The following is a 14,335-nucleotide window of genomic DNA, read 5'->3' as shown; positions in this document are numbered from 1 at the left end:
CAGCCCACAGGGCCTGTGAGGGACGGACTGAGAGCAGGGCCCCACTGACACCCCCCGTCCTGCCCCACTGGCCTGCGTGCGGCGCTGGCACGGGACAGGCAGGAATGGCAGCCGGGGAGAAAGCAGCTTGGACTGACGGGCGAGTCTCACTTGCTGACCAGACTCCCGGGCCCTGGGCTCTGGGGACAGCCGGGGGGGCGGGGGGGGGAGCGGGGAGGAGAGAGGGTGTGAAGAAATTCCAGGGGGGGCATGAGGGTTTTCACAAATCAAAAAGCGGGGGGGGAGTGATGCCGAAAAGTTTGGGAACCACTGCAAGGGGACAACCCAGCAGGGACTAAAAGTGAGTGCTCCAGGTGAGGTTTGAACTCACAACCTCAGCATGTCTCCTACAAGTACTGCCTTATAAGTACTGTGCGCTGACCCATTGCGCCACTGGAGCAGATATGTGCAGTGCTTCTTCAAAGTCCTTAGATTGAAAAAGTCAAGACGCAGAACGTGGAATTGAAGTTTCTGCTGAGCCCTTGTTCTTTCTTTTCACAGGCAGAGCCGGGGGGCTCCTCACATCCAGAGACCCCTCCCTCTTCCTCTCTGGTCTCTGAAATAACCCACCCTAGTGGGGCACAAAGCTGCTGGAGGCCAGAGCACGAGAGATGAGTTGCACGTGGGTTAGTGCTCCCTTTGCACGTGAGAGGTAGCAGGATTCACTCCCATCTTCTCCCACCTGCTCGCTGGTGCTGAGGGGCCGGCCCCTTTCCTGCTGCCCCAACTCTCATTCCCACAATGCACTTTGTGCAGGGACCGTTGGTCTTTGTTGCAAGGCATGTGGCTGGGAGCCAGGACCCTTCCCAAAGTATACAACTCCCCCGCCCCCGTTCTGCTCACACTCTCTGGCTGCCTCCAGCATGGGCTGAGCTCAGGGGTCAGATGGGCGACCTGCCCTGACGCTGTGATGGCATCAGGCACCTTAGCGGAAGTCTGCTCACGAAGCTCTAGTGGGCCTCAGACAAGCAAAACCACCTTAGTGAACCTCAGGGCAAGGAAGCCAAAAAGCCTGGAGCACAAGGACCTCCCAGCAACCACCCCAGCCCGTCCCACTGAGATTTAAACTCAGATTGGAGGATTCAGAGTCATTAGTGCTGCCCCTTACACCTGGGACCTAGACAGAAGGCCTGGGGTAGACATCTGGGACACTCAGGTCTCAGACTGGCCTCTGCTCTCCTGGCTTCCCACCGGCTGCTTCATCTCTCAGGACTCTCTGGCTACGTCTACATGGCATGTTTATTTTGGAATAAGCTCTTCTGGAACAGTTATTTCAAAATAGCACGTCTACACTGCAGGGAAACCTCAAAATGAGTCTGAGGAGGCTTCCCTAATGTAGACGTGTTACCTTGATTTAGAGCCCCAGGGGAAATAACTTAGAATGGCTCTGGGGAGGGGATATTTTGAAATAGCAGAAGTGGAGCATGTACACGCACCTCATTTTGAAATAGCTATTTCAGAATAGGCATTTTTCTGCATACAGTGAGGTCTACAGAAGTTGGAATTAGCCGTCCGTTATTTCAGAGTTACTTCAAAATAACGGAATTGCTGTCTAGACTCTTGCCTTGTTATTTTGGAATAACGGCCATTGTTTCAAAATAACTTTTCTGTGTGGACAGAACCTCTGTCCTGCCCCAGTTCTGATGCTTTCTGGACAAACTCCATGTTAGGACCAGTCACAATCTGGGGTCAGTGAGGGTCCGTCCCACCTGAGATGTGTGTTCTACAAAAGCCTCCTGTTCCCCACCCACTTCTCAATACTGGCTGCAGACACTTTTTTTCATATGGGGGTGTAGCTCAGTGGCAGAGTGTTTGACTGCAGATCATGTGGTCCTTGGTTCAAATCCAAGTGCCCCCTGCAAGAGTGTCTATTTAATAGAGACATTTCCTTTGTATGTGAACTCTTTGAATGAATACAAACCTGTAGGCTACCTCTACATGGCAGGGTTTTTGCTCAATGTTCTTGCACAAAAACCTGCAGAGCACAGCGTGAGTGTTCTTGCGTAAGTAAATTTGCACTACATCGTTGGAAAACAGTGCTTCTTCCAGAAGAGTTATTCCTCTCTCCACGAGGAATAAGCCCTCTTGCACAAGAGCTCTTCCACAAGAGGGCAGTGTAGACAGGCAACATGAATTTCTTGTGCAATAAACCCATATGGCTAAAATGCCCATCAGAGTTTTCTTGCACAAGAGAGCAACCACACTGCCATGGACGCTCTTGCACACAAGCACATCTCTTGTGCAAAGTACTTGGCAGTGTGGACGTGTTCTTGTGGAAGACCTTTTGCACAAGAACGCTTACGCAAAACAGATCTTACACAAGAAGGCTGCAGTGTAGACGTAGCCGTCGTGTTATGATGGTGTTTAGGTCAGTAACTGGGGCCACTAAATGGTGCTTGTGACCTGTGACCTAGGGATCCATGTTGGATCCCCTCAGGCACCGGCCACTCAGAGACTGGTCAGAACTGGATTTTTCTGCCAACTGGCACGAGGATTTGCAGCAAACCAGTATTTCGCCAGCGGGTCCCACTGAGGTCGTGGTGCAGGATTCAGACTCACTTGCCGAGGAAGGCTCTAGAATCTTCCTGCTTTGCACAAAATTTTTTAAGCTTAGACAGAAAGCACAGGGGCCATGTTTACACTGACGGGTTCTTGAGCAAGCAATATGCCAATGAGGCTAAGCGTGGACTATCACACTGCTCCTTCATGCACAAGAAACCCCCATGACAATAAGCAGCGGAACGGCTCTGCACATGAAGGCTCTGTCTGCACTGGTGGCTTCTTGCACAAGAACACGGCCACACAGGGCTGCTGATGCAGGTGACCAGGTGGTTGGCAGCAGTGTTGTGGGCCGGGCACATGTCCCAGGCCTCCTGGACATATGGAGCCTCCCTCTGTAGCTTGGGCTGGAGGAGCCATGGGCCAGCCACTGCAGCAGCAGGAATTTGGGAATCACGTCACCCCACTGGGGCAATGGAGGGAAGAGAATGGTTTTCCCTGCCATTAGGGAAAGCAGGCCAGGCCAAGGCCCTTTTAGCCACTGGGGCTGTACAGACTGGAGCCTCCTCTTATGAGCTCTCTGCTCTGCTTCCTGCAAAGGTCTCGGCCTCTTGTGTGTCTCTGCTTCCCTGTCCGTAGCAGGCAGCTAAAGGGTGGGTGAGGATAATCACCACAGCAAACATCTCAGTGGCCAGCATGGGGCTTGAACCCATGACCTTGGCATTATTAGCACCACGCTCTAACCAACTGAGCTAGCCGGCCTGCCAAGACTAAGCTCACAAATGTCCCTTTCAGAAAGGCACCTCCAGCAGTTGCCGGAATGACTGGAGCTGCCAATGGCTCTTCTCTGACAGCGCCACTAGTGACTCACTGTGACGTGGGCTGGCTAGTCCAGCTGGTTTGAGGTGTCACGGAAATCCAGACTCAGGGTTGGAAGGAGAGAAACACTTTTATTAAGAGCTGTGGGAAGTTTCAAAAGGAAGACTTCCAAAATCAAATGTCCCTGCTAACCTTATATACATTCATGGTTGCACACAAAACAGAATAGACATCACATAAGCTAGTGACAGCGTTACAATGGGCTTAATGCTTAAAGCTACTTTTATCTCAATATGCAGAGATAAACTTAGTTACATGGGTGTTAGTCTCATCCTTGCAGCAGAAAAGCTAGATCAGGCTGGTTTTAGTAGGTTCACTATCTCTCAGGGTACGTCTAGACTACCGGGTTTTGTCGACAGAAGTTTTGTCAAAGAGCGTCCCCATGCTGCAGCGGTAAAAGAAATCCTGAAACCATCCCCTTCTCCTGTCGCTGGAGAGATGGAAATGGAGCCGTTCCTTGTGGGGAAAGAAGTGGGTGTGTCAGGAGGGGGATTTGTGCTCAAACCTCCCCACAGACCAGAACCCTCCATGAGGGGCAAGAAAGAGCCTTGAGTCAGGCGCTTGAGAACTCTCGGTTCCTGCTACCCTATGATGGCATATGAGGAAAGTTGCTGCACACAGTCTGGCTAGCTTAATTGGTAGAGCATAAGACTCTTAATTTCAGGGTTATGGGTTCAAGCCCTATGCTGGGCGATGCCCTTCTTTAACTCACATTCTCAGCCTACAAGCAATTCACTCTCAGCTTTCACCAGGGTTTTAGAAAGAAAAAGTCTAGTCCTGGGGTCCAGCTTTAGTAGAACCAGAGAGAGAACCAAATGCAATTTCCATCTTCTGAGGAGAAGGGAAGAGGATTTTCTTCTCCTCAGTTCTAGCCACATCAGCCCAGGGAGGAGAAAAAATAACCCTCCGCCCGCTGATTGTCCCCGTCAGCTTCTGTAGCTTCACCTATTTTTTCCGGCTTGGGGAAAAGCCGGAAAACGTCTAGACTGGCCCGATCCTCCGGAATAAAGCCCTTTTCCGGAGGATCTCTTATTCCTAGAGATCCTCCGGAAAAGGGCTTTATTCCGGAGGATCTGGCCAGTCTAGACGCTTTTTTCCGGCTTTTCTCCAAGCCGGAAAAAAAGCGGCGGACATGTTTATTTAAATCCGCGGGGGATATTTAAATCCCCCGCCCATTTCCCTATGCTGACTTACCTGATTTGCATCCCTTTTCTGGAATTTGGGGCCCGTCTAGACGTAGCCCTGGGGGCAGGGTTCTCCCTCAGGGATACTTTACTCCACAGCAGTGCACAGGAGAGATGCTGTTGCTGGTGGCCCTGCAAGGCAAGATGAGCTTTGCCTGCCCCTCACACCCTAACTCACTACTTGGCCCCATTTCCTGCTCCCTTCCTGGGCTGACCCAGTGGCTGAAAGGGGCTGTGCTGCTGATGGTGGGAAGATGGGTGGTGGGACCCTGATGCCAAGAGGGCCCACCTGCCTCTTTCCTGCTTGGGCCTGGCTCTCAGCACGGGGCAGGTGGGGGGCACCCTAAGAGATGAAGCAGCAGAAGGGAAGCAAGGAACAGAGTGTCAGCTGCCAGCCGACCCAGGTGAGTAACAAAGGCTGCATGTGCCCTGACTTCTCTACCCTTCCACATCCTCACCCCTGCCCTGAGCCCCCCCCCCACTCTCACACACTCCCCAAATCCCTGCCCTGAGCCTCCCACACTCCACATTTTAATTTCTTACAGGTACTGTCCTATCACAACTCCTCCCCCGACTTCCTGCCTTGATCCTCCTCCCCCCCCAAAGGGTGGTGCCCAATAGAACAGGCCCTGTAAGAAATGTGTCACTTTCACCCCTGGGAGCAGCTCAGCCAGGCAAAGGGGCTGCCTGGGGCAGGACATTAGCCCTGGAGGGCAGGGGTGGGTGTGGCAGTGACATCACAAGGGCCTTTTGCAGCCCCTCAGCTTATTGGCTAAAGGAGATTGGGAGGTGATGACCTCACAGAGAGTCCATGACAATGACCAGATGGGACAGGCTGCAGGGCAGGGGTCATCAAAGAGACCACACCCTGCCGCTGCCCTCCCCGCCCATGGCTTTGCTGCAGGGAGTCTCCTTCCTGAGAGTTGCCCTTGTGGCCTTTTCGGAGCCTTCTCCTTTCCCAGGACTAACTGACCTAGAAGACAGACGTCGCTGTGGAGAAGAGAAGAACCTCCAAGAAGGCCAAACTGAACACAGCAGGGGAATTAGCTCAAGTGGTAGAGCGCTCGCTTTGCATGCAAGAGGCAGTGGGATCAATGCCCATATTCTCCAGTGTTCAGGGAGATGATTATCATCATCTTTTTACTGGCAGAGCCAGCCAGGGGCTAAGTGGCTGCGCTAGCCCCCATCCCCCACTTCCTAGTTGCTCTCCCCAAAAGCCAGCCACACTGAGGCAGAGAGCTGCTGGACACCAGCCCTCCTGGGCCAGGCAGTGCCAGGAACACTGGAGGCAGGGGGCAGATGGGGCAGAATTAGCTCCATTGGTAAAGTGCTGCCTTTGTGCCCGAGAGGGAGCTTTCCCAATGTCCATTGGTATTTCCTGGGGCTCTGTGTAGGGGATTGGGCTTGGCCATCTTCTCCACAGGAAATGCCTCTTCTTTGGAACAGCAGCTCCCAGGAGTTCATGGAACTTCTTCTTCTCAGCTTGGGAAAGGGACAAGCAAGGGGCAACGGGACAGGGGTTTATGTGATGATTACAGGGGTGCAGAAATTATTTTTTCTCCTACTAAAGAACCAGGGTGAGAGAATGAAACTGATCAGTAACCAAGTTAAAAATAGACCAAAAGGAGCATTTTTGCACCCAGTGGAACTCCTTGCCAGACGATGTTGCAAAACTGAAATCTGCAAGAAGGCCCAAAACAAAATTGGATAATTTAATGCAGGAAAAGTCAATCAATGGCATTTAACCGGGATGGACAGGGCAGGTGTCCCTAGCTGGTGCATTCCAGAAGCTGGGAATGGGAGATGGGAAGGATCACTTAATAACTGTCTGCTGTCCCGAGACAGGATTCTGGGCTAGTTGGACAACTGGCATGGCCCAGTCTGACTGCTTTGATGTTCTGTTTGGCTGTTCTTGTCCCTCTGGACAAGGGAGAATGGTCCCCTGTGACGGACCGGGCCGTATCTGGGCACAGCTGAGGGCGTCTGCTCAGGGCGAATTGCTCAAATCTGGGGCTCCTTACAGCCCCCAGACTGGTGACCTCTCCAAATAGGCCACAAACCAGTCTCAGAGTGCTTCAGCTGCCTGCCTGAAGCCTCACGAGCAAAACCCCTCCGACACCTCAGCAATATCCATGCCCCAGATGGCCCCGGGCCTATACACAGGTGGGGGGTCCTAGCACCCAATCCCACCTTGTCATTCAAACCCAGTATCCCTGCAGGCCCTGCCAGCCTGAGACCTGAATGACCAGGGCGGCTGCCCAGGGCTCCATGCTGGCGGGGAAGAGGTGAGGGGTGATATGAGCAGTCTCATGTGACCTTACCTAGGCCAACAAGCTACATAGGAGGGAAAACCAGCAGCGGGGGTGAGGGGGGACAGAGGCACTTACTTGTGTCGGGTGAATCCTCTGCTCTTGTGGGAGCAGCAGCAGGCTGGGTGGGTGCCGGGGGCAGGGGCTCCCCATTCCCCCTGGGACAGAGGCCCCTGTGGAAGCCCTATAGGGGAAGGTGGGGCAGGCTGTGCTGGAAGAGGCTGGGGGTGGGTGACTGAGTGGGGTGGGGACTGAAGAAAAGGACCCAGAAGCCTGATGCTGAAACTCCCCCTCAGTCTGGAGTTTCACACCCTGACGGATCAGAATAAAGTGCCTCAAAGGAGCTACAGCCCCACAGCCCAGCCTAGGGATGGCTCAGCCAGTGGGTTAGAAGCATCGGGACACAGAGAGACTCAGGAGCTGCTCAGAGACAACCACTGGTGAGAAGCAGAACAATTCCCCCAGCAGTCGATTGGTTCTGGCTCATTTGCTGGGACTTAAGGAGAACAACAAAGTCCTGAATCAAGTATCAGAGGGGTAGCCGTGTTAGTCTGAATCTGCAAAAGCGACAAAGAGTCCTGTGGCACCTTATAGACTACCTGAAGTGTAGGAGCATAAGCTTTCGTGGGCAAAGACCCACTTCGTCAGATGCATCTGACGAAGTGGGTCTTTGCCCACGAAAGCTTATGCTCCTACACTTCAGTTAGTCTATAAGGTGCCACAGGACTCCTCGTCGCTTTAACAAAGTCCTGAGTCTCCCCCCTGTGACTGGCCCCTGCTCAGCCAATCAGAACTGGGACTAGAACTGGAAGGCTGTGTCTACACTGGTCGGTTATTGCGCAAGAAGGGCCACACTGCCCACTCGCTCTTGTGCAAGAAGTTTTATAGTAAAGTGTGGTAAGAGAGGGCTTCTTGCACAAGAGAGCATCCACACTGCCATGGATGCTCTTGCACAGAAGCACAGCTCACACACACCAGCATGGATGTGTTCTTGCACAAGAACCCAGCAGTGCAGATATAGCCCAAGGGACCTTCAGAGACAAAGTCCAGTCCCCTGCCTCACAGCAGGATTAAACACCATCCTGATCAATGTCTCACCAAAGAAGGGAATTTACCAGGAGTGGGGTTTGAACCCACGCAGACAAACATCTATTGGATCTTAAGTCCAACACCTTAACCACTTGGCCATCCTGGTGGTGTGGAGGAGAGCAGACATGAGAAACTTTTCTCCCCAAACAGCCCAGGGACTCCCTCTCAGAGCATGTGCCCATCCCATCCCTGTACCATGGCTTCCCACCGTGAGGGCGAGAGCTGCCCCCTCCTCACAGCAAAGAGGGAAGCAGGGAAAAGGGAAGAAAAATGAGACAAAACCCAACGTCCCCAGGGATTCCAAGGAACAAAGGCCTGGTGGGGAAAATATGCCCCCTCCCTTCACCCAATGTTTTCCCTGCCTTGCATTCGGCAAGCCCCCAGGGATCAGGCCAGTGTTTCCAGCCTTTGTGTTTATACCATGGGCAGACAAACCATTCACAAACTTTTGCCAGACCAGTAACATCTTATTTACATATCACTGTGCATGCACAGACTGCACTGAGCACCGCACCGGGCTAAAATCTACTCACCACGGGCGGGCAGATTGCCCTAAGTGCCGAGCCCTGCATATCTGCATACGCATTATGCAAATAAGTGTAAATATCTGCAAACGCTGATCTGCTCACTCCCCCAACCTTGCACATGCTGGGAGCTGGGAGCAGTTTCCCTGGACCCAGGCTGGGATCAAAGCCACCTCTGCTAGGAACAGCCCTGGGCCAGATCCGCCCCCTATAGCCCTGGGGGGCTGCTCTCTGGGGAAGGGGAGGGGGTATCTCTTACCTGCCCCCGCAAGGGGCAGGGACTGGGCTGGGGGCACTGCCCTGGGAGAGGTTCCTACATCGCACCGGCCCTGCGGGAGATTCCCCCTCCTGGAAGGTGGCACTGAGGGAGCTCTGAGGCTCCAGGGCAAAGGCCTCCAGCTCCCCAGTCCCTGGGATTAGGAGGCCCTGGAACCAGGCCCCCTGGAGTAGCATTGTGGCCAGGGGGCTCTGACACACAATGGGGCTGGCCCCAGAGCCCAGGGCCTAAGCTTGCCCAGGCTCATGCCAAGGGGCTTTCTGTGGTGCCGGGCGGGGGAGGGAGGCCAGGCCCAGGCCGGTGGGAGAAGGGGCAGCGCCTGCCAGGGCAGCAAGGGGAGCTGCAGGGAGCGAGACGCGGCGTTTCTGCCTGGATCACTCAAGGGTCCTTCTGCGGGTGAAGCGCCAGTGACACCCCTGTGCTGCTGGGTTCCTCTGCCCCTCCCATTCGGGGGACTCTTGCCCTGGCACTCATGAGAGGGCCAACATAAGCAAAGCAGCCTGCCCCAGGCACCTTCCATAGCTCAGCTGGCAGAGCAGAGGCCTGTAGCGGGTGCTCGGCAAGTGTCCTTAGGTGGCTGATTCAACTCCAGCTGAAAGAAGAGATTCTTCTCCCTCCCCCTGGCTGCAGGCCCGGCCTTAGGACCAGGCGGCTGCCTTGGGTCTGTGCCTTTGGGGCCTGCTGCTACAATTGACAAAAAGGTTTTGGGTACCAGCTGCCAATCAAATGTCTTGGGCTGCGCAGACCTTGAGTCATGGCAAGAGCAAGAGCTGGAGGGGAATGGGGAACGGCTGCACTTTGGAATGGGAAGGGGGGGTCTGGGACCATAAAGTAGAACAGTTTTAGGGCTGCTTCCAAGCAGGGCACCATGGCTTAGTTGGCTAAAGCACCTGCCTAGTAAGCAGGAGATCCTGGGTTCAACTCCCAGTGGTGCCTTGTTGCCAGGTCAATGGGTCTTTTCTTCCCACCATTCTTCAACATGTATCTGGAGTTGGTTTTACCTTCAGTTGAGCTTGGTGGTGCCCTCACAGTGGGAATAGGATAGTAGCAAAGAGCAGGAGGTGATGTAGGGGTTTGATTTAGTGAGTCTCATAGAGACTACAGCTACACTAGAAGTTTTCTCTGTAAAAAATATGTTAATGAGGGACTCAATTGCATGAGTCACAATCTCATTTGCATATTTTCTGCCAATGGGATTGCTGTGCAAAAACAAGCAGTGTGAACATTTTTTTGCACAAATTTCCCTTTTTCCACAAGATTCTTATGCTCCCAAAAAAGAGGTATCCTGATCTTGCAGAAAAAGGGGGTTTTGCACAAACAGAAAACTTCCATGCTGCTTGTTTTTTGCACAACAACCCCAGCACAAAACCAGTTTGTCAGAAAATATGCAAATGAGATCATGACTCATGGAAATGAGACCCTCATTACCAGGGCTCTGCAAATAATGTAATCTACTCGCCCATGGATGTAAGTAATTACATCCCGGAAGAGCTGGAGCAGAGCGATCTGCACATGCGCAGAACGATCTGCGTGTGCGCAGAGCACAGAACCATGCGAAACCACGTGGCTGGCGAGCAGAGCTCCCCGCTGCTTGGCAAGCCCTGCTCATTAGCACATCTTTTGCTGAGAAAACTCACAGTGTAGACACAACCGGAGACTCTGGTGCTGATCATGCAATAGAAGCACATTATGTTCAAACAGCTGCCATGTGAATGTACCTGAAAGTCACAAGGATCAATGATCTGTGTGAAAGGCAAGTGGCCAGTAATTAGAGCCCCAGGTATGGTGTGTGCACAATGGAAGGTAGGAATGTGCACTGGGTAGTCTGATAATGGTGTTTAGTGAAAAGTAATAGGTGTAACAGCATTGTGCAAGAGGGTTTTTCTTGTGCAAGAAGGGGCAGTGTAGATGCTCCTTCTGGTGCAAGAGTCTCTTTGGAAAAAAATGGTGGCTCATTAGTTATGCAAATGACGCTCAGTAATATTCCAAACTTAGCTTCATTTGCATATTACTCATGGAAGAAGCTGTGAGTGTAGACATAGCCCAGGTGTCCCTTCTGATGGGACAGGCACGTTCTTCTCAGGGGTCTCAGAGTTTGGGTACCTTGTTGGCCTAGGAAGGGGTGTGACCAAAACACAGGCCTCGCTGTGAGCAGGGGAACCCTATTGGATTTCTAGTCCAACACCTTAACCACTTGGCCATCACAGCTCTGAGACTTAACAGCTCAGGGAAACTGGTAAATAATTCCAGTGTCCAGGCCTGACGTCACCTGACAGAATTCACACAGCAAACCATTTCAACAATCATGCAGAGGATTCCTGGCTGCTCTGGTCTGAGGCTGCCTTGGAGGTGAGTTCTGCTTCCAGGGCTACTCTCCTCCTTCTTGGTCTTCTCCCTTCCTTTCCCTTTTCCTCCTTCTTCCTCTTCTCTTTTCCCCTTTTCCTTCTTCTCCCTGGTCTCCTTCTTGGACCCCAGTTGGGTTGGGTTGGGTTGGGTGGGGTGGGGCTGGTTATGGGACAGTCCTGTGCCTGTCTCAGGGCGTCCCAGGGAGGCTCCTTGCAGCCCAGGAGAAGAAGGGGGCTCTGGGTGGAAGGAAAACAAGCAAAGCTGGTCCCAGTGGGCATGAGCTGAGGCTCCAGTTCAGTGTAATTGAGTCACTGCTGGCTCATGTAGGTCCCATGTTGTAAGGGGCAGCATTCAGAGTCTGAATCCTGTGATCTGAGTTCAAATCTCAGTGGGACTTGCTGGGGTTGGGCTGGTTGCTGCAAAACCTTCCAACTTTATGAGCTTTGGGCTCCTCATCTGTAGAATCCCCAGAGAGAGAGTTTTGTGTCCAATGCCCCCTGGAGCTCAGTCTGATGCTATGGTCTGCCTGGCTGAGATGGGCTGGGCCCTAAAACGTAACCTGCCTGGAGCTTGCTGCTAACCCTTGTGGTCTCTTGTGTGGTCCCCAGGAGCTGCCAGGCTCTGACTCTTGCTCTCCTGGTGCTAACAGGTGCCCCCCCCCCAAAACAATCTTTTAAATTGGTCTTTCTGGTCCCTCTCAGGGTGTTTTTCTCCTCAGCAGCAGCGCACAAGAGAGAAGCTGTTGCCAGTGGCCCTGCAAGACAAGATGAGCTTTGCCTGCCCCCCTCAGCCTGACTCGCTACTTGGTCCCATTCCTGCTTCTCTTCCCAGTGGCCAAAAGGGGCTGCGGCTGCTGCCGACAGGGAAGAAGCTGGGAGGCAAGGTGCTGGCAGCAGGAGATTCCTGCTGCTTCTTTGCCCTGGGGCTGCCGGCCACCAGCCACCTTGACCAAACCTCAAACCAGCTGGACTAGCCAGCCCACGTCACAGTGAGTCGCTAGTGACCCTGTCAGAGAAGAGCCATTGGAAGCTTCAGAGACATCCCTGCAGCTGCCGGAGGTGCCTTTCTGAAAGGGCCATTTGTAAACTCAGCTCCTGAAGGCCGGCTAGCTCAGTTGGTTAGAGCGTGGTGCTAATAACACCAAGGTCATGGGTTCAAGCCCCATGTTGGCCACACATTTGTTTGCTGTGGTGACTACTTTAGCTGCCAGCTATGGACAGAGAAGCAGAAACAGGCAAAAGGCTGAGAGCTTTGCAGGACTCAGACCAGAGAACTGGCAGGAGGAGGCTCCAGCCTGCACAGCCCCAGTGGCTAAAAGGGCCTTGGCCTGCCCTGCTTTCTCCAAGAGCAGGCAAAACTCTTCTCTTCCCTCCATTGTCCCCAGTGGGGTGACCTGATGCCCAAATTCCTGCTGCTGCAGTGGCTGGCCCAAGGCTCCCTGCAGGGGGCAGGCTCCTCCAGCCCGAGGCTCCAGAGGCTCCATATGTCCAGGAGACTGGGACCATGTGCCCAGCCCACAGCGCTGCTGCCAACCACCTGGTCACCTGCGTCAGTGGCCCAGCAGCCCCTCCCCCGAACCTGCTCCTGCTCAAGGCCCCCCTGAACCCACCCAGGCTCCTGCTCCTCTGACTTCTGCACTAGCCAGCCCACATCTCAGTGAGTCGCCCGTGGCCCCATCAGAGACGTCCCTGCAGCTGTCTGTGGGGTCTTTCCCAAAGGGCCCCTCGTGGGCCTGCTGGCTCAGCTGTTTAGAGCTTGATGCTGATAACGCCCAGGTCGTGGGTGCAAGCCCCATGCTGGCCACAGGGGTGTCTGGTTTGGTGACTTGCCTTTGTGTAGCTGCCTGCTATGGACAGGGAAGGAGAAAGAAGCCCTGGGAGGTGAAGCGGCGGGAGGGAAGCAAGGAGCAGAGTGTCAGCTGCCAGCCGAGAGTCACAGGTGCCCCTTTGCCTCCTGGGACCGCCCCTCCCTGAGCCACCAGCCCCCTGTCTCTCACCGTGTGCCCCGTGGGGAGTCCACTCGCTCTCCCATTGCCTCGTGGTGACAGAAGCGATGGAGACAGGCCCCAGGGAGCAGAGTTGCCCCCCTGGGAAAGTGCCGGCTACACAGGGGAGAGGCAGCGGCTCCCTCCACATGGTCTCCAGCTGGCTCCCTGGGCGTGGGGCCTTGGCTGCTTCCTTGCTGGCCTAACAAGAGAGCTCTTTGCCCCGCCTCCATGAACCTCCTCACAAAGCTGATTGGCTGGCTGAGAATGCCACTCAAGGGCACAATCACTCAGCTCCCTGGCATGCACTGAGTGATGGAGCTGACTGACGGGAGGTGTCAGTGGAGCAGGTCAGAAGCCCAGCCCCGTCTCCTGTCACTGGAGAGATGGCCCTGTGCTGGGATATGAGAGTATCCCAGGGATGTTCCTCACAGCCCAGGAGAAGAAGGGGGCTCTGGGTGGAAAGAAACCAAGTAAAGCAGGTCCCAGTGGGCATAAAATGGGCACCAGTTTGGCCCAGTTGATTGAGGGGTGGTTGGTGTCATGGGCAGTGCTCAGGACTCGGAAACCTGCAAACTGAGGCCCCTTTCCTGCCTCCCTTTCCGGGCTGACCCAGTGGCCGAAAGGGGCTGTGGCTGCGGCTGACAGGGAAGAAGCTGGGAGGCAAGGTGCTGGCAGCAAGAGATTCCGGCTTCTCTTTGCCCTGGGTCTGTCGGCCGCCAGCCACCTTGACCAACCCTCAAACCAGCTGGACTAGCCAGCCCACATCACAGCGAGTCGCTAGTGGCCCTGTCAGAGAAGAGCCATTGGCAGCTTCAGAGACGTCCCTGCAGCTGCCTGAGGCGCCTTTCTTGAAAGGGCCACTGGTGAACTGTGGAACTGCACTTTTGTAGGCCGGCTAGCTCAGTTGGTTAGCGCGTGGTGCTAATAACGCCAAGGTGATGGGTTCGAGCCCCATGCTGGCCAGAGTGGTGTTTGGTTTGGTGACTTCCCTTCCTTTAGCTGCCTGCTATGGACAGGGAAGCAAAACGAAGCAAAAGGCTGAGAGCTTTGCAGGAAGCAGGGCAGAGATCTGGTAGGGGGAGGCTCCAGCCTGCACAGCCCCAGTGGCTAAAAGGGCCTTGGCCTGGCTTCCTGTCCCCAAAAGCAGGGGACCTGATGCCCAAATTCCTGCTGCTGCAGTGGCTACCTCAAGGCACCAGCTG

The 14,335-nt window shown here is 54.2% G+C and overlaps 7 non-coding genes across 7 annotated transcripts; 4 read left to right on the top strand and 3 right to left on the bottom strand.

Moving 5' to 3' along the window:
- Window positions 1–345: 345 nt before the first annotated feature.
- Window positions 346–439, bottom strand: TRNAI-UAU (transfer RNA isoleucine (anticodon UAU)). Its single transcript has 2 exons — window positions 402–439; window positions 346–381 (listed from the first exon to the last, which is right to left on the bottom strand). It is a non-coding gene; the product is annotated as a tRNA-Ile (tRNA).
- Window positions 440–1,825: 1,386 nt separating this feature from the next.
- On the top strand, window positions 1,826–1,897 carry TRNAC-GCA (transfer RNA cysteine (anticodon GCA)). The gene has a single exon. It is a non-coding gene; the product is annotated as a tRNA-Cys (tRNA).
- A 1,329-nt stretch (window positions 1,898–3,226) lies between these two features.
- Window positions 3,227–3,300, bottom strand: TRNAI-AAU (transfer RNA isoleucine (anticodon AAU)). Its single transcript has one exon. It is a non-coding gene; the product is annotated as a tRNA-Ile (tRNA).
- A 4,722-nt stretch (window positions 3,301–8,022) lies between these two features.
- TRNAL-UAA (transfer RNA leucine (anticodon UAA)) lies at window positions 8,023–8,105 on the bottom strand. Its single transcript has one exon. It is a non-coding gene; the product is annotated as a tRNA-Leu (tRNA).
- A 1,557-nt stretch (window positions 8,106–9,662) lies between these two features.
- On the top strand, window positions 9,663–9,736 carry TRNAT-AGU (transfer RNA threonine (anticodon AGU)). The gene has a single exon. It is a non-coding gene; the product is annotated as a tRNA-Thr (tRNA).
- Window positions 9,737–12,245: 2,509 nt separating this feature from the next.
- TRNAI-AAU (transfer RNA isoleucine (anticodon AAU)) lies at window positions 12,246–12,319 on the top strand. Its single transcript has one exon. It is a non-coding gene; the product is annotated as a tRNA-Ile (tRNA).
- Window positions 12,320–14,022: 1,703 nt separating this feature from the next.
- Window positions 14,023–14,096, top strand: TRNAI-AAU (transfer RNA isoleucine (anticodon AAU)). The gene has a single exon. It is a non-coding gene; the product is annotated as a tRNA-Ile (tRNA).
- The last annotated feature ends 239 nt before the right edge of the window (window positions 14,097–14,335 follow it).

Source organism: Pelodiscus sinensis, chromosome 31 (assembly GCF_049634645.1).
Source record: "Pelodiscus sinensis isolate JC-2024 chromosome 31, ASM4963464v1, whole genome shotgun sequence".
Lineage (NCBI taxonomy): Eukaryota > Metazoa > Chordata > Testudines > Trionychidae > Pelodiscus > Pelodiscus sinensis.
The sequence above is the reverse complement of the archived record's forward strand: the minus strand, read 5'-3'. Positions and strand labels throughout refer to the sequence as shown.